At 31.0% G+C, this 25,338-nt stretch overlaps 2 non-coding genes across 2 annotated transcripts; both read left to right on the top strand.

Annotated features, from left to right (window-relative positions):
• The first annotated feature begins 8,865 nt into the window (after window positions 1-8,865).
• Window positions 8,866-8,938, top strand: Trnav-cac. The gene has a single exon. It is a non-coding gene; the product is annotated as a tRNA-Val (tRNA).
• An 8,098-nt stretch (window positions 8,939-17,036) lies between these two features.
• Trnav-cac lies at window positions 17,037-17,109 on the top strand. Its single transcript has one exon. It is a non-coding gene; the product is annotated as a tRNA-Val (tRNA).
• The last annotated feature ends 8,229 nt before the right edge of the window (window positions 17,110-25,338 follow it).

Genomic DNA, 25,338 nt, shown 5'->3' on the forward strand with positions numbered 1-25,338 from the left:
GTAACTTGATTTTCGTCTGCCTCACACCGCCATTGCAATAGTTTGAAGTTTTATCACTTTGTTGATAAATGTCTCAGTGATTTCGATAACAATGTAAGGAATCACTTATTAAGGTTTAATAAAACTACATAAACATGTTAGCACCTTTTGAAGACATCTCCTAATTTTAGTTCATACCATAGAGCATACAAACATGAAGTGGTTAATACTAGGTATTGCCAATGCCCATAGAAAAAAAATAATACAGATTAGCCATTGTTGACAAACTCGAGATAGTTGACAGCTCACTCTAATGACGTCACGTCACGATGCGCGTGACCCCACCTTGTATTCTAGTAACCTTGACCTCACCGCGTGTCGCGTAACAGGCCACGTTGAGGTTCCACACAAAGTCTATAGCTTATTTCATTCTCGAGATTGCGGATAGACGTATAGTCAGACAGAAAATGAATTTTAGAGCCTCCAAGGTAGATAAAAGAGAAAACCTTTCAGCGTACTGAGTTACAAACTTCAATGCCGCCCATTCTATTTCCATGGATAGGTATGCTTATTTATTAGGCTCATTCTCGTATATGTAGAAATAAATTTTTTTGCAAAATTTCATGTCCAAAGATCTCGTTTTAAAGATATCCTGTGGATAGTTAAGCTGATCTAACGGTCAGCAAAATCCCACAGACGGCAATGCACTACAATAGTCACAAATGTGATGTACCCAAGATAGCGGGGATTCTTTAACGCTTACGTGAATTGCAAGGATGGATAAGTAATGCTAACGATGGTGTATCTTGATATTTTTATGTACTAATTAAAACTCATCCAAAACTGAAAGCTCTTTGGACAAGTCGTTCTATAAATATTATGCGGTAAGTTAGGATTTGATAACGTTTAGGCAAATCCCAGTGTGGGACATACACTATAATCAAACTCGATATGTTCTATTATATAAATAAAGTTTCATGTGAAATATCAATTATTGAAATTATTCCTGAGATATTGCGTTGACAAACAGGCAGAAGAGCAAAATTATCGCTTCGCTACCGTTCAGCCAATACATTTAACCAAAATTTGTATTGGAAAGATGGCTATACAACTAAGTATGTTGGTTGTAAACCCTAATACTTAATGCAAACATGAATTTACAAAGGAATGTATACGATATAAAAGTGTACAATAATTCCTAAATATGTGCATGGTCTCAACTTAATAGTTTCCTTGTAAAGCTTGGTATCGGTTATGAAACAAATAAACGTAAAAAGTAAAATAATAGTGCCTTAGGCGAATATATAAAAGTATATTGAAGTCATTTTATGACTTTTTCCGTGAAGCTTACGGCATTACTGTCAAGTAATATTAACTCCATCCCAACGTTTTCCTATTATAACATTAAGCATAGTGTACGTTGCACTGTAATTTAATGGGAGCTGCTAGAGGTAAAATAGGAGCTATGATAAAACAGATCTGATTTATGTCAGAGTTTATAGAACAGTTAAGATACGTGCCAGACAAATATAATGTTCCAGCATTAAATCTCATGTACTTTTATTACTACTTATTACTTGCATAACATTACCTCGTATATTGACACAGCCATATTATTACCGACGCATTTCTTACTGACGTGAAATTATATATATATATATATATATATATATATATATATATAAATCTGTGTTATTATAATTTATAAATAATTTAAAATACCATTGACTCTATAAGATATAATTAAAAATAATTAATAAATTATATACTATTTTTTTATTTAACAATATATCGTTATATGACATTCTGGTAAGTAATCTCAGAGGACAGTCTGTATTCTTATATAGATAACCAGCCATCGTTACAAATCTTTTTTTTATTTTTATCCACATTAACAACTAAAAGCTAGAACAATAAAATATTTCTGTAAATTTGGCTTAATCACAAATTTAATAAGACAATTATTAATATGTGGAAATATACATTAGTCGAAGTAAATTCCTCAGCAATGTTATCGGCGAGTATGGTACAAGTGTAGTAAGAAGTAACTTCAGTTTGCCAGACTATCTGACAAGGCTTTGACCTATTGCGCTGTTTCGGTCAGTTTATATTTCTAACATACACAACTAACAGGGTCAGTTGTAACAATGTCAGCCCATCGGGACTTACCCTTCTACAACAGGCGGCCTTACATTTTTCATCGAGTTGGCAAGACAAGTCTTGTCATCACATAAATTCCTTATTGAGAAATTGTCTAAAGTTTACAGGTATCTACATGCTGACTGTTTATGAAAAACTCAATGCCTCCTCACCTACTCATGCCAATTTTCGAGAAATTCCTGGGAAATAATCCCAATGGCTGTAGGACAGATGCTACACAGGGAAGTTTTCGTGAAGTAGGACACTGACGTATTGAATATTTACATGGAGAAATGAGTTTAATAAAGAACGTGATCAGGTAAGATGGGCAGTCGTTGGTCTAGTAATGTTCGGGTAGTGATGTTGCCTAAAATAGGCTTATTATCAGAAGGTTGAAATAGAATACAACTCTAGTGTCATCTAAAAATTACCATATAAAACTACTATGGTAGTCAGACTAAATGTCTGTCACACAATCAAGGTCCTTCTTGTACAGTCAAATCAATACTTTATTTTACTTATTTTCTTGATTGATTACTAATGAGGTTGTTCCTCAGCTGGTAATTAGTTGTCAATATGCAGGGTGGAACAGAATTCATTACTCAAACGTTAAGATATTGTACTTTTCGTGAATAGTAGAACAAACGAAAACAATTGTTTATTTCTTATGTTTTCTGTCTCTGTCTGTGTTTTTTTTACTTAAAAACTACATTTTTCAACTAATCAATCAACTTTAAACAAACTTTAATAAACTCCTTCTTACAATAACAAAGTGTGGTTAAATTTTCAAACTAAATTTTAAAGCGGGAACCATAAAATATTTTAACTGAAAATATTAAAGTGCTAATCACTGTTTATAGGAAAATGATCAAAAACTGACAATTGACTTTCGATAATAGATCTTACATACGAGTTAAAATGTGTTCAATACTTTTCTTATAATATATTTCGGCCGAATTTGGAAATATTTCTAAATTATAATCATTCCATGCTAATTTACGATTATCGTTATTAAAATATTTAAAAATTATTTAGATTATATTGTCTTGATAATGTAAAATTACGGAATATTGAAAGGTATGAACTATTTCTGATCATATACTAATTGTAAAACTTTCCTCAAGTGTAAGAAAAGCTTCAAGTGCCCTCGTTTTTGCAGACTTGAGCTTTGAAACTTTAATAGTTCCAAGAAAAAGGCCCTTCTTGAGAAAATCGGTCATTTATTATTTTGGCCTTTATTTTAATCAAAGGAAAAAGAAGATTATGTCATTATAAATCAATATGGAAGGACATTCAATCGATGTTTTAAAGGTTAAATAATTATAAAGTATAGCATTCCTATGACGAAAAATGTTTAGCAGTTTAATCATCAGTTTAAGCGGTAACCTTTTCTTATCTTTTGAGTGACAAATTTTAATGAGCGACAAGTATATAATTTTATACCGTTTGATGTGTATGATATTTTGGAATGAATGAAACAGAAATTAATTTTCGGAAGGCTACTAGAGTTTATGCAAGACAAGACTATTATTATCTGGTCTTCACTGCCCTTGGGTATGATATATTTATTTTAACCGAGATTGCAGTTATATATTACGTTAGCTTTCAAGGTGAGGAAGTGAACGAATTGCAGACTCGAAACGTGGCTTATCTGATTTTTATTATTGATCGATGGCAAACGTCCAAAAACAACCTGCTACTTTTACAACAACTAAATTTTGATATCATAGCTCATTTCTCTCATTAACATAAATATTGTTTAGGACCAACCAAATTACGCTTCATTAGGATAAGTCACTCAACACAATGTTGAAATTGAGATTGGTCAGGACTTATCCAACTAAGCGTCGCCACTTTGGGCTAAGTCCTCTCCCTAAGGATGAAGCTGATGCGATTGTGGCCTATAACTTTGCACACAGTTAAGGAAGGGTTTAACAGGTCTCTATCATCACGAGTCCACCAAAACCTATAGATTGTTATTGTACTATAACAATCAATGCAATATATGATATGTGTACATGGAAAACAATAGAAAAATGCTTTACTTAACAAATTAAATATTACATTAAAAATCTCACCTTGGAAGAACTTTATAAAAACAGAAAAGTCCGATTGTCTCGCTGACAGGAACTCTGGTAAAATTAATAACGTTATTACAATTTCAGTTATATAAATATTATATATCTTGAAACAATTCTTGGATTACCATAGTTGAATTATTACATCTTGGATAATAATTTGTTATAGTTTTAAAAATTTAAAATCTTTTATGCGACAGTTAAACATAATTGACATACACGTACAATTTTAGAGACACATGCATTCCATCTTATGTCTCCATAAAATTAAAAATATATGTAGAATGAGAAAAGGAAAAAAATATACTGTACTATGTTATATTTGAATATACAATGTATAGATTCTATAACTTGAGTACATTCTAATATACATAAAACGAAGACAAGATTGTAGAGCTCTAAATCATGATTACTTTCCGCTCAACAATTCAGATGATATTAAAATTGAAAATATTGTCGAGATAATTGATGTCTCATTTTACTATTGTGGAATTTAGACTAGTCATATCTTTACTTGGAGAAAGGGCCAAGAGTAAACTGATATGACGAGGAACACATAAAATAGTGTATTGAAATTAAAACGACAATATATAATTGGGTCATTGGAATTTCTGTGAGAGATATATTATGATTAGATATTAATCTAAAAGACCATGGAGTTAATTAACGTGTTAATAAAGGTTTACTTACGCGTGAAAACATGTATACTTACGTGTTAAAACAGGTTTACTTACCCGTTAAACCATGTATACTTAGCTACGTGTTAAAACATGTATACTTACGCGTTCAAAAAGCGATATTGGCATAGGGCGAGATATTTAGTTCACGCCAATTTGTTGAGATCTACAGACTACTACTAACGAGCATGAACTACTAACGACACATGACTGGTCGTATACTCAACTCTAGTCACTCAGCATCCAGGAGTTGTTCGTGAACACAACTCCTAGTTCAATACGGTTAGTTCAGCAAACTAACATTTCGTTGATTTGGTTTGTTATTTGTTTAAATGCTACACAGAGGAATTTCGCTACGATTTCAGGGTTTTCAGATACTATAACCCAAAACATAACTCGCATATTTTACGTGTTTTAGATGTTTGTGTAGCTGTAGCTCCATTATATTTTGGAATATTAGGCATATGAAGAATAAATAATAAGTTTATTTTTTATTACAAACATGATACATATTTAGAAATTAACTGGCCACGAGAGTAGGGTGATTAGTGAGCAATATTGAAATATTATGTAAAACAGAATGATTCTAGTATTAAACATAAAACGCTATTGCCACCCTTTGGGTATCTGGTAAGAAAGATTTATAATAAACAATATAAGTAAGAAGCAGTTAATAAATAAATTACAATCAAATATAACAGAAAGAAATAATTAAAAAATAAGCATACACAATGAAAAAAATACGCAATAATCAATCGCAAACAAAAAATATCAATGACAAATGAGGTCAACCAATGAAAAATAATAAAATTATATTATAAAAAAACAAACAAAAATATATTTTTTACAGATTTTTAGTAACACGCAGACAATTACGAAAAATAGCTATTTGAAACCTCATGATTTAAATAACTTACACTCCAAGTTGACGTTCATCTGACATGTTGGAAATTAAGATAAATAATATTTTTGCAAAACTATCTGACATATGAAGTATTCATCAGGTTGTATATGTTTATTTGAGCTTTATTATATCTATAATGTATAGAACTGTAATTTTCAAAAATATTTCTTATACTCATAAGAAATATTTTGATCTTGATTTTTGTTAGAGTGTTATATTCTCATTAAAGTTCAATCGCGTATAGTCAACAAAATAAATAAATCGACATGACAATAATTACATGTAAATCTACTTTTAAAGCCATTACAACCACTAGAACTAATTGGAAGCGTGGACTTTCGAAAATATACTTAAAACATTTAAAAAAGTTTAACGATGTCTTGAAAAAATATTATGAGCTTTTGTAATAATGTACGATTAATTACAGTCTCTTAAGGTATAATGGATGGGTAATAAATCTGATGGCTTATGCGTCAGGTGTATGGAAATGTCTTTGATCTGCCCATGAATCAGTGAACATCTCATCAGTGATAGTGGTAATTACTATGGGACGCCCTCATGGATTGTCCAAATCCGATAGATGGAATCACAATAATAATTAATACCTTTATTACGACTATATCGATGATCATTACAATCTCTAACGTAATATAAATTAAATTTGGGGGAGTACAATATTAATCGATCACAGCCTTTAGAACACGATATTAATCGTTCACAGCCGTTTTCCCTAAGAATGTATGCATAATACATATGTAGGGCTTTCAAACGCTAATTATAATCAAAATATACAAACTGAAATGTTATGTTATTACTCCACATTGTAGGGTTATCTTTATGTTAGAATAATTAATGGTGAAATAAAACCCTTTATTAAATTAATTTTAATTTTATTTCATACACGTGTTTCGGTATAAAACATCTACATTAACCTCACACCGAAGATGGTTTATACTGAAACACGTGTATGAAATAAAATTAATATTAATTTTTAAAAAAAAGGGTTTTAGTTCACCATTAATTATTCTAAACCGAAATGTGTTATGCGGTATACTGAAGTATCACAATTAAGAAAGTATTAATCTGCTTATGTATCCTTTTCATACTCAAATGTTTTCTCTACTGGCATTCTTTTATAGAAATTGTATAACAAATTTTAAAGTTACTACTGGGGGCGATTTTTAAAATTTAAAATTTCAAAGCCTATTCAAATTTGTTTACAGGTTATAAAAATAATTTTTAAGAATTGTAAGAATGATGTAGGTGGGTTTTAACTCCTTTGATCTTAGCTCAACCCTTAAATACAGCTATACCCCTTGGATTTAGTTATACTCTTTATAACTTAGTTAAACTTATTTATAAATTCAAAATGTTGTGCTTGACTAATTGTTGAAAGCTTTGCAATGATCTTTTTTAGTTTTCTTTCCTTACATTGTCAGATAAAATGGATCTGGCTTAAGCCATGCTCCATGCGGGAGATACAGTCAGATATTTTGATAAGCTTCCCTTATGCGTCATCAATAATCTTGGTCAACAACCAATAACATTTATTATACAAGACTCCCTATTTCAAACCATAGAGGCTGTAAATGATGGCAGTAGTATGTTGGGACCAGAGGTATTATCTCGTAGTAATATTATCTTGTGGTATACACCTCTGGTATAGTTTGAGGTATTATCTCGTTAATTTTTAAAATTTAAAAATTGTATTGATTCATTCCTCCTTTATGCCATTATAAATAAAGCTTTTATGGTTTGTGTTAAGAATAGTAATTTTAAATTTTCTTCACAGATTAACCTTTATTACGGTTTATATTTTACATGTTATGTATTGCATGTGATTTGGAAGGAAAGAGACTTATCTGTACTAAAAAATGTTTAATGTGATCTGGCGGTACATTATTCCAAATTCAATGTTTCTTTATTGTTAAGATACAAATATAAGATCAATAAATAATCAATAAAACCTATACATTTGATTAATTTTGGTTCCAATGGAACTGGAAAAAATAGATATCACTGAGAAATGTCTTGACTTGAGTTTTGTTCAGTAGAATAAGGAAATAAATACGACACTTGTTAAAATATCAGGTTTCTTAATTTTAACTCCTCCCAGCCTAATACATTCAAAACAATAACCAGCACGAGTGCGAAAATTCCTTTCGTGTGTCAGAACTAGTTACGCACGTGGTGGTAAGGAAGCCTGTAGAACAATAACAAGTTATACAGTAATTCTTTGTTTAAAGGTTATTTTTGACGATGGAAGGATTGTGAAGGAAACAGGATTTTTCCGGACATTTGCCATCGTTCAGTGAAACAAGAAAACAGTAACACTACGTTTCGAGATCTGCAATCTGATCTCTTCTTCAGGTAAATACACAGTACGGTCTACTTAACTTCCTAGCAAACCAACCCTCCGATTTAAACTAATGACGATTCAGATTTATCCCAGGATTGACCAACGCCCGATTAGGGGTATACAACTCCCCGGACAACTGCGGGTGCATTTCCGATCTAGTTATGTAAACTTCTTAGTAAACTATGAAATATAAAATCTAGGTAGAAGTACGCCACACTACGTTCTTAAACAAGCATCGCTAAGGTCGCATGCAAAATTTCAAATCTATATTTTATTTCATTCTCTAGACATCCTGTGGACGAATAGACAGACATATAATCATACAAGGGGGTTTACATGAACATTACACATCATTCTTGTAAATAAGAATTTCGTACAAAATGTTGAGTCTACATGTGAAATATTTTTCGACATAGCCAAATAATACATCATCATTTTTGTTCATTAAGTTGGATTTCACATTTTAATAATGAAAATATAAAAAACAAGTCACTCTAACAAGTTTACAGGTTTGTTCGTTTTCGACATATCGTGCGGACAGATAGACAGACCGACGGAAATGACATTTTTCGAGTACTATAAGTGAGAGGGTTTTGTTAAAGCACAGCGAACAAGAATCAGTTATACGTACATTTCTAAGACTGTTGAAAATGATTTAACTAATAAAAATAAACATTTGGCACATTAATTGCTCTGGAAAGATCGCAGAGAGGGTATCACAATAAAGAGGTTTCTGTAGTGTAGTGGTTATCACGTGCGCCTCACACGCGCAAGGTCCCCGGTTCAATCCCGGGCGGAAACATTCTTGACTTTTGCATCATGAAAGGTAAAATTATTAATTATCCAGTATATGTATTTAGTATTAGCATTGATTATGTTTGTATTATTATCACAATTCTTATAAAACTTATTATTTCTTCTAACATAATGACAATGGATGTGAGTTAAATTGAAATTTATACTAAGGAAACGCTTTTTTATAAAAGCAATACTAACAAAATTTTATCACACTGTTTACCATAAAAAAAATAACGTCAGTCAAATGTGTCCCTATTACAATACATGAGACGGCTAACAAGATGTATTAGCCGTCTTAATATATGGTAAGATAAAATGATACATAGATAATTTTATAACTACATTAATAGCTCGCAGTAAAGTCCACCAATGCAATAAGAGCACGGCTATTGTGACTGGACAACCGCACAATGTAGCAAAACATATTGAGCTGGAGGAGCTAGGTATAAACCAGTCTCGGATATCAAGGTGTACATTACAAGTGCGCTATGAATCTGAAATATATTTCTCTACCTGAGTTGTATTTGATATATATTCTTTTGTACACTCTATAGTTTTGTATTTTTAAAGGAAAATACATTAAAAAATTACATCTTATTTTTCATAGTCAAGTAATGTACCATGTGTGCGTTTTAGTAACTAAAATAAAACATTCAAAATGTTTTTTTTTGTTTGATCTAAATGGAACTTTAATATAATTCAACAAAATACAGTAATTCAATAAATGAGCAATAGATAAATTCCTCACAATAGTACTGAAAACCACAACTAAATCCTCTTTCTCTTTATTAATAAACCCTTATAATTAATAATCAGAAACAAAAGTATTATTGCAATTATTCAATGATTACAATGAATCGTATGGTTAATGTTCTGGATATGGAGAAGCATATTTGTAATTACAAATTGTATTTAATCTATTTATAAGCCTAAGTTTGGCTTAAAATAATTAATTATTATCCAATTATTAATTAAATTCTACAATTTTACAGCTGTTGGGAGCTTAGTTTTGTTATAAATTTCAACCATAATTAGATTGTAATGGCTCCATAGGACTAATTTTGAGAAATTTCCCATAAAAAATGTAAGTGTAAAATTTAAGAAACCACCGAACCTAATTTATTCTTTTATGATGTTTTGTTGCAATGTTGCATATATAGTTCATATTGAATAACCATGAGATACAGTCACTCCTTCAACTCGCCAACATTCAACTGGAACATTGAAATCACAGAAATTAGTCAATTAAATTTCATGAAATTTTACAGTAACATTGATATTATGTTAAAGATCTTAGAACGAGGATTTAATTTAACTCCTTGGAACAACCAGCTAGACTTTAGGCGTAAAAAGCTACTGAAATACAACGAATCATAAACCTACTAAGCTGCATTTCCCCAAGCAACAGCTGCATCATAATTAACTATTCCAGTAGTAATTTAGACTATTAATGCAACGTAACAGGCACTCACTCACTACGAAAATATTGCTCCCGATTTGCAGCCGCTGAGTGTCCCATGCATGAGTGCGCTGTGCTGTGATTTAATGGCCTAAATGCCATTAAATCACATGGTGCATTTGGGACTTTCTGTAAAGGTCTTATCAGTATTATTGTTAATTTCGTAATATCGATATTCACAGCTCTTATCAGCTGACCACCTCCCAGACTATCGATGCTACTATTCACAGATAACACGTTAGTCCAACGTAACTTTTTAGTCTAGTTTTATGTATGGCTTTAGTTATTTATTCGTCTAACGTTAAAAAGTGTTATGTAGTTTCTTAATGACATTTGGAAAATGACAGAGGTGTCAGTGTCATAACACGTAGACATTTTTGACAAAGAAATAAAGTATTATATAATAAATATCGTAACTATAAAACATAAGCAATTGTTTAACTAAATAACAGTACAGAGTAACAATCAATATCACATTTGACAATGCAAAAAGAAAATTTGTTCAACCTTGGATCGAATCCAGGACCTAGCGTGTGTGAGGCGCACGAGGTAACCACTGCACCGCGGAATCAGAAGCAATTAATTCGAAAAAAACTGCATTTTTATTAACGAATGATTTAAAACATTTAAAAGGTGTGCGGCTTTGGTACATAAACAATCGGCCTATTGCAATTTTATTCGAGCACCTGTGAAAAGCTTCTACATAACTAGACCGGATATGAGACCACTCCCAATTCCAACGTTCCTATGTATATACAAATGTATTTATATGCAGTAGGCTATACTATGTATTTATATGTAATATGATATATGATAAAAACCGCTACTCATGGAAAACTAAACATGTATAACTAACCAAAAAGACCAAGCAAGATAAAACTAGGTAAATATTCTTATCATAATCACAGAAATTAATGTATCACAAAAAACGGAAAATATTGTACGCTCTTTTAGTATTTCGAAACGTTAATAACTATTATAAAATCAAACTTTCATTATTATGGGCTAAAAATAATTGAAATATGGTTGGCATCCTGTAATTCTAAAATTAACAATACTAATATAGTCCGGTAAAATAAGGATGCAACCTCGGAATGAAAGATAATAAGCTAAAATTTTGCAGACGTCTTTATTTTTGATGGTATAAAACTTACCTCAAAAGTCTCATATAATCACGTGTACGCGTCTTTAGATATTTAAGGTCAAACTCACTTCACGAAAATCGGTCTTTTGCAAATATCTCGTTTCCCTTACGCTAAATGACTTTGAAGGTGGTTAGAGAAAATTGTAGAACGGAAAATTCTCTTCAACTTTTTTGTCTGAAGTATTTTTATGTTCGTTTCAACCTTTTTTTAGATACAGTGCAAAGAGTAGGGGACCGCTTACCTGTATATACGATAATGCGAGGTCAGCCAGTAGAATACAATAAATAAATGAGTTATATTGTTAATTATTCACTTACTATTATTATTGCTTAGTACTTAATACTATTATTATTGTTAGCATTTATATCATTATTATTAAATTTTTATTATTATTTATTATTTAATATGCCTAGACGAAACCACTACAACATATATCATCGATGGTGGATTTCTCTTGCATCGCGTTGTATGGAATAAAGATGATACTATCTCTGATATTTTGAATAAATACGTCAAATATTTACAAACACATTATGGGTCAAGTATCGTTGTTGTATTTGATGTTTACTCAGACTACACTAAGACATTAAAGCAATGGAACAATTAAGAAGAAAACTGCTGGTGTTTCAAAATCTTACGAACTCCGCTTTGATGAAACAATGGAGGTGGCAATCAGCAAGAAAAAGTGTTATCGCATTCATCTAATAAAAAAATATTTATAGACATGCTTATCAACAAATTAAAAACTGTTTAATATCACTACAAAACAAGCCAGAGATGACGCTGATGTTTCCCATTGTAGAAACAGCTATTGCAGAGTCTAAACTTAAAAAAAACTTATTTCATTGTAAGAGAAGATATTTATTTGCTAGTTATCTTGATAGGACGTGCTCAATCACAATCAACAAGAAATTTTTTTCAAAAAAATGGGTAAGGGTAATGTAGAGACAAAACTGAATTCATAAATACCCAATAATAATTCAATTAATAAGACAAGTTTTAATAAATACCCTCATTCTAAGAAACACCTATTATTTTTACACGCGTTTAGTGTATTTGATACGTCTTCTGCGCTTTATAAAAAAGGTAAAATATCGTTTATTAAAATGTTCAAAAAAATCACGATTTAAATCAATCAGCTCAATTATTTAAACAAAAAAACTGCTCTGTACAAGAATTATTTGAAAATGGAGTACGTATTTTCTTAGCAACGTATAATGCTCCGATAATCAGAAGTCTTTTCGATACACCCAGTTCATCAAATCAACAAGGACTCAACAAACCAGTGCAGTTATCAAGTCTTCCACCTTCAAATACAGCAGCTCGTCAGCATATCCTCGTGTCTATTATCAGACCCAAATTTGGTTGGGAAATGATTTAGAACCCCAGGAATTCGGCTGGGTAGTGCAAAATGAACTCTCCTGGAACCAATAACAACATTATTACCACCAGCACCAGAAGAAACTGCTGAATACATTATTTTGCAATAGCAAGAAAGATTGTGGTTCTAATTGCGGATGCAGGAAATCAGGATTGCGATGCGCTTTAATTTGTGGCAGTGTAATGGACAATCATGCATCAACGCTTCATAAACTTCAGATGGTTTCAATGAAGAAAGTGAATATATAATTAAATATATAAATCAAATTCATTTGAAATATTTCTTTTAATATTGTATGTTTGGTTAAAAATAAATTAAGTATTATTTAGAGAATATATAATTTATAATTAATATCTATAAATATGGTATATTAAATAATAAATAATAATAAAAATGTAATAATAATGATAATAATGCTAACAATAATAATAGTATTAAGTAATAATAATAGTAGTGAATAATTAACAATATAAATCATTTATTTATTGTATTCTACTGGCTGACCTCGCATTATCGTATATACAGGTAAGCGGTCCCCTACTCTTTGCGCTGTATCTAAAAAAATGTTGAACGTACATAAAATACTTCAGACAAAAGTTGAAGAGAATTTTCCGTTCTACAATTTCTCTAACCACCTTCAAAGTCATTTAGCGTAAGGGAAACGAGATATTTGCAAAAAAAAAACCGATTTTCGTGAAGTTTGACCTTAAATATCTAAAGACGCGTACACGTGGATTATATGAGACTTTTTGAGGTAAGTTTTATACCATCAAAATAAAGACGTATGCAAAATTTTAGCTTATTATCTCTCATTCCGAGGTTCCATCCTTATTTTGCCTTATTTTACTGAGTTATATATCTGTTGCCACAACATATATACTTAATCCGACTGAGCGGAAGTAGCCAACTGTTTTATTAAGGAAAGAATAATTTCAAAATTTTCGTTTTTTAATTAGCATGAATAAAATGTTACATACCGTAATGTCATCCAATCACACAAATTCACCGTGATAATTGCAACACATTTAATAGGAATTGGAGAACGTAATATATTTCCTCACAATTTTTTGTATTATTTTTATATCATAATTAACTACACAATCACAATCGTAATAAGTTCTTATGGCCAGTATTTTAACGTTTGAAACATTTAAGATTATTTTAATAATTTAACAAGTGAAATTATTCTTTAAACTAACTAAACAGTTTAGTACTTAAGAGACTGATATAATTTATTCATGGATAAAATCTTTTGTCATGATAATCGTGTGCTTTTCCAACCCAAAAAGTTGTGCGATAGTTTTCTTATCAATAAGCTGTTATCAGTTGGCCCAACCGTCCTAATGGCTGATAATGACGCTATCAATCCTTCTCTAGTGACCACCGTAATGTCTCTCACGTCTTAGATCACTTAGCTTTAACGGTGTACCGTTATCTTCTAAAATACCCATGAAACATAATTAGCTATATACATTTTTAAAATTGCAAAAATAGAGGTCATAATATATTTGTATTTATTCTAATTGCAAATAAATCTTTATTGCACAATAACAAAGTACAAACTAATGGAAAAAATAAACATACACAAAGTGGGTTATAAATATTTAAAAATAAATAAATAAAATAAAAATAAATCACTATTTGTTGTCTGTGAATTGATGTAACAACTTATAAAAATTATTATTCTAAGATTTGTGGGTTGAAACATAGCTTTATATATACAGCATTAATCTGAAAACCACAGGGCGTACTTAAGCAAAGGTCGCATCGCGAGCTGTAGATTAACATGGCCCGTGTGATGGCGATCTTTCCGATTCGCATTGTGTCCAAATATTTATGGAGAAAATCCATTTTCAGGCAGCGTATGTTAAACCGAAACTGTTTAAGTTGATTGTTGACTGAATGTAGGTCTCCACAACTAAAATTATCGCTCGCTTTAAATTTGTAAAGTCAGCAATTCAATTAAATGCCAAATTTACTGTCTTAAAACAATACAGAGCATGTATAAAATAAATTGAGGATTTTTGATTTCATATGAATATATGTTAAATTTATACATATATAAATAAGAAGTATGTAAAACTGTATAATGAAAGGTATGAGCAAGTGACTATATACATATATAGGGGTGCAGATTGCTGAGTGATCTGACGTAGGACTTTGGGTCTATGTTAGAGTCTATAAACGCCCAGTAAAACCATAAAAGATAGACATAACATTTTTTACATGAATTTATCTTGTACCCTATAGGCACATTAAGGATGGATTTTATTTTTCCTCTGTCCTCAGAGCTCCGCCGTACTGGCCTCTAAAATTGCATAAATTGTTAAAAATCCCATAAAAAATTTATTGCAACAAACAAACGTTATGAATTCAAAGGGCTTATTAAAATGTAACTTACTGTTCCCAGTAAATATTATAATGTGTTTCAATTTAAGTATAATTTGAAAAAAATATATATTCATAGCTTGAAATCATAGAATAAGTTTAAAAGTCAAAATACTACTTATTTCTACTTTTACTATTGAGAATATATGTTATCCAGATAAAAGAATTGAAATTTTTAGTAAAAATACACAATTAACTGTTAATTTAAAAATATGTATAAGTATGCCATACTTGATCAGTTTACACTACTGCAGATAATAAAGCCAAAATTACTATCTTATTTTTGCTACAGATTACAAACTCCACACACTGTTATAAATCCTACCTTATTTGTTTTCTGAGAGAAGTCGGATTCTCAGACCAGCGTATGTAAACATTTTGTTGACATTTTCGTGAACATTGGGTTAACAAAGCAAACTCCGGTAGAAAATTAAAATGATTGGACGTAGACGTTTTATGTCAGATTTAGGCTTTTTAAACCTTTGTATTTATATAAGAGCCTCGTATCATATTTTGTTGATTGGGAAAACAAGCCAAACTCAACTATAGCAACAGAAATAAATTACTATCCAGGCCTAATGGTTTATTATAAGGCCTAATGGTTTATTATAAGACCTAATTTATTATACAGTTAAAGTGATGCATAAAAATGAGTGTTTATTATTCTGTTGAATAAAAATATGTCCCCTTATCTAAAAACAGTTTGAATAAAAAGAAAATATGCTGTTCTAATATATATGTTTGTGGAACATAAGTACCTAAGTATCTAAATAAATAAGGTAAGAGTACGCCACACGTGTTGTTTAACAGCCTTAGTTAAAGGTTAGTTAAAGATTTATAGTCTATAATTCCCAATTTATTATATAGATGTCTTACAGTTAGATATTCATACATACAATCACACAGAAAAGAAATGTTTACATCTCCATGACAGACAAAAGAGAAATTATGTCTTCCTACTGAATGATGGGCTTCAATGACTGTCAGCCAGATTTTATTTTTAGATATGCACCATCATAAAACTCATTTTTGTCTATGTAGAAATTAAGTTCCATGCAATACTCAAAATGTACGGATTAAATGTTTGTAGAAAAATCTTGCCACATGAAATCCAAATCCAAATTTGTATTCAGTAAGTTTATATCAGTGTTTAAAAATAAAGTTCCAGCAAGCAAGCAAGGGTACTAAAATGCAAGAGTGCGCTGAAGTCAAATGTTATAACCAATTTGTAACATTGAATCGAATATATTACATTTTCTTTTTATTCTAAGAATAAATATTTTACTTCTTAAAATCTCATATAATTGTAAAACTTTTATTTACAAATATATGTATTCTGCTATTTTCTCATTGACATCACAGTTACCCAAAAGACCAATGTAAAAATATTCAATTTCAATTCTCAGACAAATTCCATGGGGTGAAAGGCACCATCATCGATCACAGAGCTGCTCCCAAAATTTTACGTCCATAGGTCAGTTCGTTTTTTTATTTCGTTCGGATGGACAGACACCAATGAAATCTTTACAGACCAACGAGGGGTAGACTCGGTGATGCCCAGCCAGCAAGAATCAGCTGTACACCCCTTAAACTTCTGAAAATTAATAAGATTAATAGATTAAGATAAGAAGATAGATAGATTAAAACAATATTAAGATTAGTAAAAATTAAATTTTTGGAGCAAAAATTGCTCTAGTATAAATTGCAGAGAAGGTTTCTTGATTAATAGGTTTCCGTAGTGTAGTGGTTATCACGTGCGCCTCACACGCGCAAGGTCCCCGGTTCGATCCCGGGCGGAAACAATTTTGATTTTTGCATCTTAAAATATGAACCTTTTTTTATTATATAGTATATTTATTTAATTGTAATCTGTTTAAGTTTGTATAGTTACCATATTCTTTATACAAATTTTCAAAATGCTTCATACAAAATTTAAAGTCTAGGTTAGTTCGTTCCTAAGATATCGTTTGGAAAGATAAACAGAGAAATAAATGAAATTTTTCCATCCCCTCGAGTGATAGGCTTCGCTAACGCTCAGCTTATAATCAACTCTCGACAAACGAGAGTTTAACATGTGGTACCCATGTAAACTAGTTTTTAATGAAAATAGCCAGAAACATTACCGAATAAGAGTAACCTATCGGAATGTAAATTGTGGGTCTTACGCTAAAACTACATTTGTCTTTTCCTTATTAAAAAGTGACCCATTTCATTCAAAAATCACTGTACTATTATCAATGTATTTTCATATTGGACTTACGTTCACCTTAGTTACCCAAACGTTTAGTCCTATGTGTGCAAAGTGGAAAACCGAGTATTTTGTAAAACAAGATTGGTACGCAATATACAATGCACTAATGTTCATGAAGTATCATGAACTTTACAACGCAACGTGAACACAAGCTTCCGTTTGAGAAAGTTTAATGAGATACATAAGAGTGATGATCTTTGATTGGAATTCCTCGCGCCATTTGCAATCCTGCATTCGTTTCACGAGAGGTAAGTTGGTAAAGAAGCGAGCGAGTAAAAATAGTTAATTAATAACATTAATTTAACAGAAATATGTCCTATATTTACAGCTTTGAAGGTGTGACATATCTTTCAAGAAATAAAGGAACAAAATGCATGAGCTACTTATATAAAGTGTAGAAATAAATAGAAGAAATATCAGCATACATATCAGAGTTGTAGGTCTGCGTAAAAAGCATACTAATACCTGTTCGCTTTTTTTAAGGTTTAAATGATAAAATCATTTTAAGGGATTCAACCAGTGGAAACAATGGTTTTACTAATAAATATGTTTTACTTCTCTCCCAAAATAGATAAGTTATGGTTTGTGACAGTGATCCAAAATTATATATCTAAAATTTAAGCTCTAGATAAAAGAAGATAAATTATGAAAACTTATAGATCGACTCCATCTAACTTACCGTCTAATCATAAGTAGAGTTTTGCTTTTTTACAAACGTTACCCTTTTGGATAGTGTCGGCAGTAATTAATTAGTTTTTTAGTTGGAATTGTTTAAAAATGATTAATCATTGCTAAATAATTTTCAGGGCTTTCTTCCATGTAAGATTTTATTGTTGCCACTTTAACTAATTTTGGTGATTGACGGGTGTATGACACAACAACAAAATACAGCACAATGACAATGTTCGATATTGCTTTTACTATTTAAAGAAATTTAAAAAACTAATAATACGTATAAAACAGCTTTATTGAGTTAAAAAGTTTTCTTAGCACTCAAAAGGCTATAAAATTAACTTCTGCTGATTTGTAGGGTTTTCATTAAAAAACTATTAAATTAAATACAGTTTTATTGACTATTGTGGCAGTAAGCTGTCACTGTCAGAATTAAATCACATTTAAAGTAGTAGTTAATAAGCATTATATATATATAATCTCCGTAGGAATGGGCAGGATTTAAAGCTTCGCTTGGCTGTCACAGCCTTTCCGTCCATCTGTCGCCGCCGTCAAAATAAATTTAGCCAATTTACACTCCACCCTTGGAGAACCTGAGAGTTATTGGGGAGGAAATTGCGTGAATTCTTACAAATCTCAGAGGATTTAGGCGTTCTAGGGAAGTGATTGGGCTGATTTATACTCCACTTGACTACTTTACTTGGAGTAGAAGTCGTCAGGCGAGATGATCATCTCAATCATAAAATCCACGATATTGCTTGGCAATTTATATCGATCAACTCTCAATTTTAAATTGGGTACAATACAATAGTTATTATGCCCCAGTGCCTGCAAGTTTTGTAATAGGCTGTTTACTAGATCAGTGTGTACGTAAAAAGTAGTTATATAATACATTGGTTCTTGATAAAATGTATGAATAATTAAAATGGTGATTGTAATATGAATGCTAGACGAGTCTCAGGGATGATTATATTAAATATATTATATATTACATATATTATATATATTAATTATATTATATCCAAATTACACAGTATTCCGATTTATTGATAAGGCTAAAAACATAAGAAATAAGACCATTCACATAATTTATAGTTTACAATAAAAACTAATTTCCAAGCAGGAAGATTAATTATTGTGGTTAAGTCTGAAAACGGCCGTAGGCGTTGAGTGTGGCGAGGAACCAAGTTTGGTCGCAGGGGTGCGGGCGTGGGGAGGCTCCCCTGCGGATAAGGGTGGAGATAATCGGAATGCGTGGCGAGGCGTGAGGGAGATATTAGCTCTGGAGCGGTGAGTCAGGGACTGGCAGGCCTACCCTAGGTTCATGAGGAGTGTGACTCGACTACATTCTCCAGGGTTGAGGGGACTGGGTTCACCAGTGGTGTAATATAACTGAATTTATTACTATGTCACAGTATTGGTTGTAATCATTCATGAATAATTGTTTTGTGTAAAAAGAAAAAAAAATTGTTGTATGAGAGAATTGTATCGACTTACAATAGCAGAGAATTCTAAAGGAAACAGAATTTTTAAAGACATTTACCATCGATCAGGGATGAAAAAGGTCAGTAACACGTAATTTCAAGATCTGTAATCTCTTCTTCAGGTGATTCTTCAGACTAACATACCACGTACATAATCGTAGTTTCATACATTAAGCTACAAGACAAACCGATAAATAAACCATCAGTTAAAATATAGGCTATTTTTTAGCCAAATAAGAAAAAAGAATTATAAATGAAACTTAACATATCGTATAGATTAGATATTTTTAATAAACCACTACAGAATCAAAATATGGTTTTGAGAATTTAATCCAAAATCTATGTAAATATTTAATACATAAAATCTTATAATTAATAAAAAGTAACATAACGTAGATATTTCAGTTGTCATACATAAGAAACAGCTCAAAACATGATCAACTGTCACAAAATTAATTTATCGCATACAATAAAATAATTACAAACTCAACAACTTTGTTATGTGTATATATTTGTTACGTTTTATATATATATATATATATATATATATATATATATATATATACATATATATAAAACATAACAATATGTCAGTAGTAAAAATAATGGGTAATGAAATAGTTTTGAAATGGGTAAAATACTTTTCTATGTATTCTAGAATAATTTCCACAATTTTTAATTCTAATGTATTTTTTATTACGAGAGACACCAAACAAAGCGGAATACGTCATATTTTGCTTTGTTTCCAAGAAATCTGTTGCTTGCTTGAACCCAAAGGAGGCTTGTTCAACGTTAATTCTAATTTTAATAATGTTACACGTTTCTTTCTCAAAATTCTTTTTACTTTGAAAATAAATATAAACAAGTGGTTTTAGGATACTAGTGAAAATTTAAATTGCCGCAAATAAAAAAAAAATGGGACAAATTAAGTCCCATTTAGAGTGTTTGTAATTTAAATAGACAAAAATAACGAAATTTATTTAATTTAGGAAAAAATGTTGTATGTTAATGTTAAATATTGTCGTCAATTTTTTTTAAATGCACTCGTTTGACAATTTATTTTTCTAAATTTAATTTTAGCCTATCCGTTGAAACACAATGCCGTTGAGTAATTGACCTACTACTCCTACTTGAGTAATTAACAGAAAAAAAGAATACTGTTTCTGATTTCTTCCCTTCGGGTACTATTTATATACAGAATATAGATTGGGGTTGAAATGGTTTATGTATGTATTGGACCAATTTGCAGGCTACTCTTAAATTTCTAGAAGTGAATACACCTATAAACTAAATATATTCAACATACATGTCCATTGTGGGTGTTTTAGGTAATATTAAATGTGTATTAAACTACCATAAAATATTTTTATACAATTTGTTAAAGTGATGAGGTAACAAATTCAAGTAATTTAATATATAAATAACGTCCACGGTACATTGGTCAATTCATTAGGAATAATGTTAGTAGTCTAGTTTGACAGCGTACATCGTCTATGTAATAAATGTTAATGAAAATATAAATGCAAATAATACTATTTTCTAAGTCTCAATTAAGTAAAGAAAGATTACTCTTTTAAAGATCTCTCTGTACAACATAATCAAAGCTTTCAAAACCTTTTAAAAGTTTCTGGAGTTCATTTGCGACTTAGTCAATATTGTTCGGAACAGGGACGGAATATCTGATTGGTTCGTACAAAGTCTGGGCTTGAAATAGTTTCCAATTGCGTCTGAATGGTTACTTAGGGAACTTTGACTTGTTTTCTGAATGTACTGTCAAAATTGTTTGATATGTTTTAGCTATTGAAATAAATAATCCTTTCGCAATGTTATAATTAAATTAGAAAATGTTTGCGTAAACAAAATAGTAAGTTCGTATAATATCCCCCTTCCTACCGTACTCTTATGTATCCGTATACATATTTCATATACGAGTAGTTCGTAAGTAAATATCTCTCTCCCTCTCTCTCGCGTAATATTTACACGTTTACGAGGTGCCAAATTAAAATTTAGGTTCATTTAACAGGTTCTTTCTTTAAGTGCGCTACAGTTTTAAATAAATGTGTAACATTAAACAAAAATTTCTTCATATCGACTCCTTAATATAGTTTTTTTTCTCTCCGTCCATCTAACTCTACGTCTGTCTGCTTATCAGTAAATTTGTATGTCTGATCCTATGACCCCAATATCACAAGAGATCTTCCTCAGATCAAGAGGATCGTAGGTACCAAGTTCAAGGCTCTAGGACCTTTCTATCAAGAGTTCTATTAAATGTCAAATTTTTGATGGAACACCCTTACTTTGGAGTTATGTCCACTAATAAATAGTTACAGTCAGTTCGGTAAATGTGTTTTTACTGGCTGCCCACCGCTGAGCCTTAGCGAAGCCTTCTACCCAAGGAGTTGCAATAATGTTTCTCTGTTTGTCTGTCTGTCCGTCCGCATGATATCTCGAGAAAGAACTGACCTATAAACTTTGATTTTGCTTGAAACTTCCATGTAGGCAACATCCAATTCGATGGTGGTAGACGTTACTCATTAGGATATGGTTGATGAAATGAGTTATAGACTTAGAGTTTTGCACGCAACTTCAGCGAATCCTGTGACGGTACACGTGGTCTCGCGTACCTGGTTATTAGCCGAATGAAAAATTCTTTGCCATATATTATAACATTCAAATAATTATGAGGTTTCCCAGTTTGTCTCCAAAGAGATGAGCCCTTAACAGGGATTCAAAACCATTTTTAAAATGCACCTTTCTTGATACATCTCAAGAAATCAAGATGATACCGTTTAAAATTTAAAAGTTATTTTCAGATGGTAACATGTGTTAATTGATTGAGCGAAACTGAGAACTTTGCATATTTTACCAATGATTCAAATGAAACAATCATAGCTATAAATTATACCGAAATAACACCTGGCAAGATTTTGTTTATTAATATTTTCTGAGCGAGTTTCTGAGCCATATTCATTAAATAACACTTCTGTATATGAGGTCCTTGTAAAATAAATTCTTGATTATAAACGATGCAAACCATCTACTATGGTGCATGTTACACCATACAAATTTATACTCGAATTAAGGCTCTATAGACGACTGAAATAAACTGTCTTAAAATTGTGCGTATTTAGAAACTACTTATGGACTTTTAGAGATTGTAGAACATGGCGTGAGTTTATATTTATTTATTTATTCAACGGTCAACACCTTTAACAATAGTAATTACAATAAAGTATATGGCGAATATGTGCAATATAATTACAAATGCAAATGACAACATGCAAAAATTTAACAAGCGATTGTAACATGCAATGATAGTATAAATAGATATAAATCGTTTATAGTATAAATAACATGCAAAGATAACCAAAATTACAAACAAACCTTCAAAAAAACCCAAGCTAATAATAATAAATTAAGTGGAAATTCATGCTTAACATAAGGCCATGCAAATATTTACGACAATATTGTAATAGATATAACAATTGGCATTCATACAAAAGTAAAAGATCAAACAGGTTTTTTAATGAGTGATTAAAACAGCAACAATTACAAACCATTAAATATCAGAACCCCCTCACCACAATCCATATTCCAAGGTGACAGAATCAACAAAAAAAAAAATAAATAAATAAATAAAACATGAGTTACAAAAATGCACAAGGAATAACAATAAAAATGTTCATGTGGCATACAGTTTGAACAATTCCCTTTAAAGGCAGGCAAACTCAATCTAAAAAAAAAAACAGGTATATTACATTCTTACCTGACTTTCCAATTAGTTACACTTTAAATCATGCATATTATTGGTTGTAAGATTACTGATCAGCTATTATCAATCAATACTGAAAATACAACAGTTTGTGAAAACGTTTAGATATTTGGATGTTGCATTCTTAATCAAACGAAACATTGTTGAAAGATTCAGATGAAGTCTGGCATTGCTTAAAATTAACAATAAGACTTGCACATACTTTAATTACGAAATAATAATTAATATAACTTGCAAATATACCTCTTTCTATTTCAAAATTATAAAAGGTCTTAGGCCTAACCATATTACACCATGAGTGCTTTAAATAGGAAATCTGCGCACTCAGAATTGAGGAGCTGTCCTAAAATAATCAAATGTAACTGGAATCGTTGAAGACATTTAATAAGAATATATATCGGAGTGTTACTACAAAGTTTATTTCACCGTGAATGTTTAGTTTAGGTGCATCACATTTCCCTTAGTGCAGGGTCTTGATTCTGAATCTCTCACAGACTTGACTCCTGGAATGTGGAGTCATGTTTCTCTAAAGAGATCCAAAAAGTCCAGTAAAGAGTGTTTTTTTTTGTAGTTGTAGGAGTCAAGTCTGTGAGAGAGTCAGTTTTCAGATGCTGCAATAAGAGAAAGATGAACTGGAGCTAAACTCAACATTTGCATTGAATCTCATAACTACGTTACATCCCCAATTGTAATAAAAACGGTTTCCTTCCTCGTCGTTAGGGCCCCGAAAAACTATTCTTTAATTAACAAAATATTCCAATTACTTCAAAATAGATAAGGAGATTGGAACTTATTCTAGGGACTATTCCTCAGGATTATTTGGTATACTGTTTAAAAAAGGGTATCTAGGATTTCCCTTGTGTGTGCGAAACCGGGTGTAAATAGTTTATATAAATAGAAGATACGAATTGTATTAGAACTTACGTTACTGTAGTTTCTGATAATACAAGGTTCAAGTACGCCTTACAACGTGTTGTGAAAGCCTTCGTTGAGATTGTATGCAACATTTAAAATGTAGCTCATTTCATTATTGAGATCTCCTACGGACAGATAGAGAGAAGACCAATCGTAGAAAAAAGTTGACACTAGAATGATGCGTCATAGAAGTCATGTTTATAGAAATGAAGTTTCATGCCAAATTTAAAGTATAAATAACAACATTTTTCGCTACTTGTTGCCACATTATACATTAAGATTTGTATTCATTACATTGAATTTATCGTCAGTGTTTCAATAATAAAGGTCTACACGCCATAGTCATTATAAAATTATGTATGTGTTGTGATGGTTTGGCTACATGTGTTAATATATCACATGTTTGAATTACTTATTTGCTTACAAATTTGTTTATTCTGCTATTTTTCTGTCATCGTCATGGTGATCCGTAAGACAAATGTAAAAATATTCTCTAATGCTTAGCCAAATCCCCTTTGACATGCATCAACATTGAACTCAGTTTTCCCAACACAAGGTATAAATGCAGCTTCTTGCATAAGTCTCTATAGACTGTCCTATTACAGGTCATTTTCAAGATATCATGTGGACAAGCAGATACACAGACAGAAAGACAGAAATGAATTTTTTTTCAGCTCCACGCGTAATAGGCTTCGTTGAAATATTATAGCCAATATAATAGCCATTGAAATATCAAACAGAATTACAAGTATTGTAAAAAGGTATTTTATTAAAGGATGTGATTGCAACAGTATAACTTCTACATTAGTATATATTATTATAAGTACGAATACTTCATTATGAAAAGAGACTTTCAATAACCCAGGACTTTGAGATATTAGTAAGAGCCTCATTCTTTTAATAAAGATGCAAATTTAAAGGAGTCAATCTTTCCCAC

This window comes from Homalodisca vitripennis, chromosome 4 (assembly GCF_021130785.1).
Source record: "Homalodisca vitripennis isolate AUS2020 chromosome 4, UT_GWSS_2.1, whole genome shotgun sequence".
NCBI lineage: Eukaryota > Metazoa > Arthropoda > Insecta > Hemiptera > Cicadellidae > Homalodisca > Homalodisca vitripennis.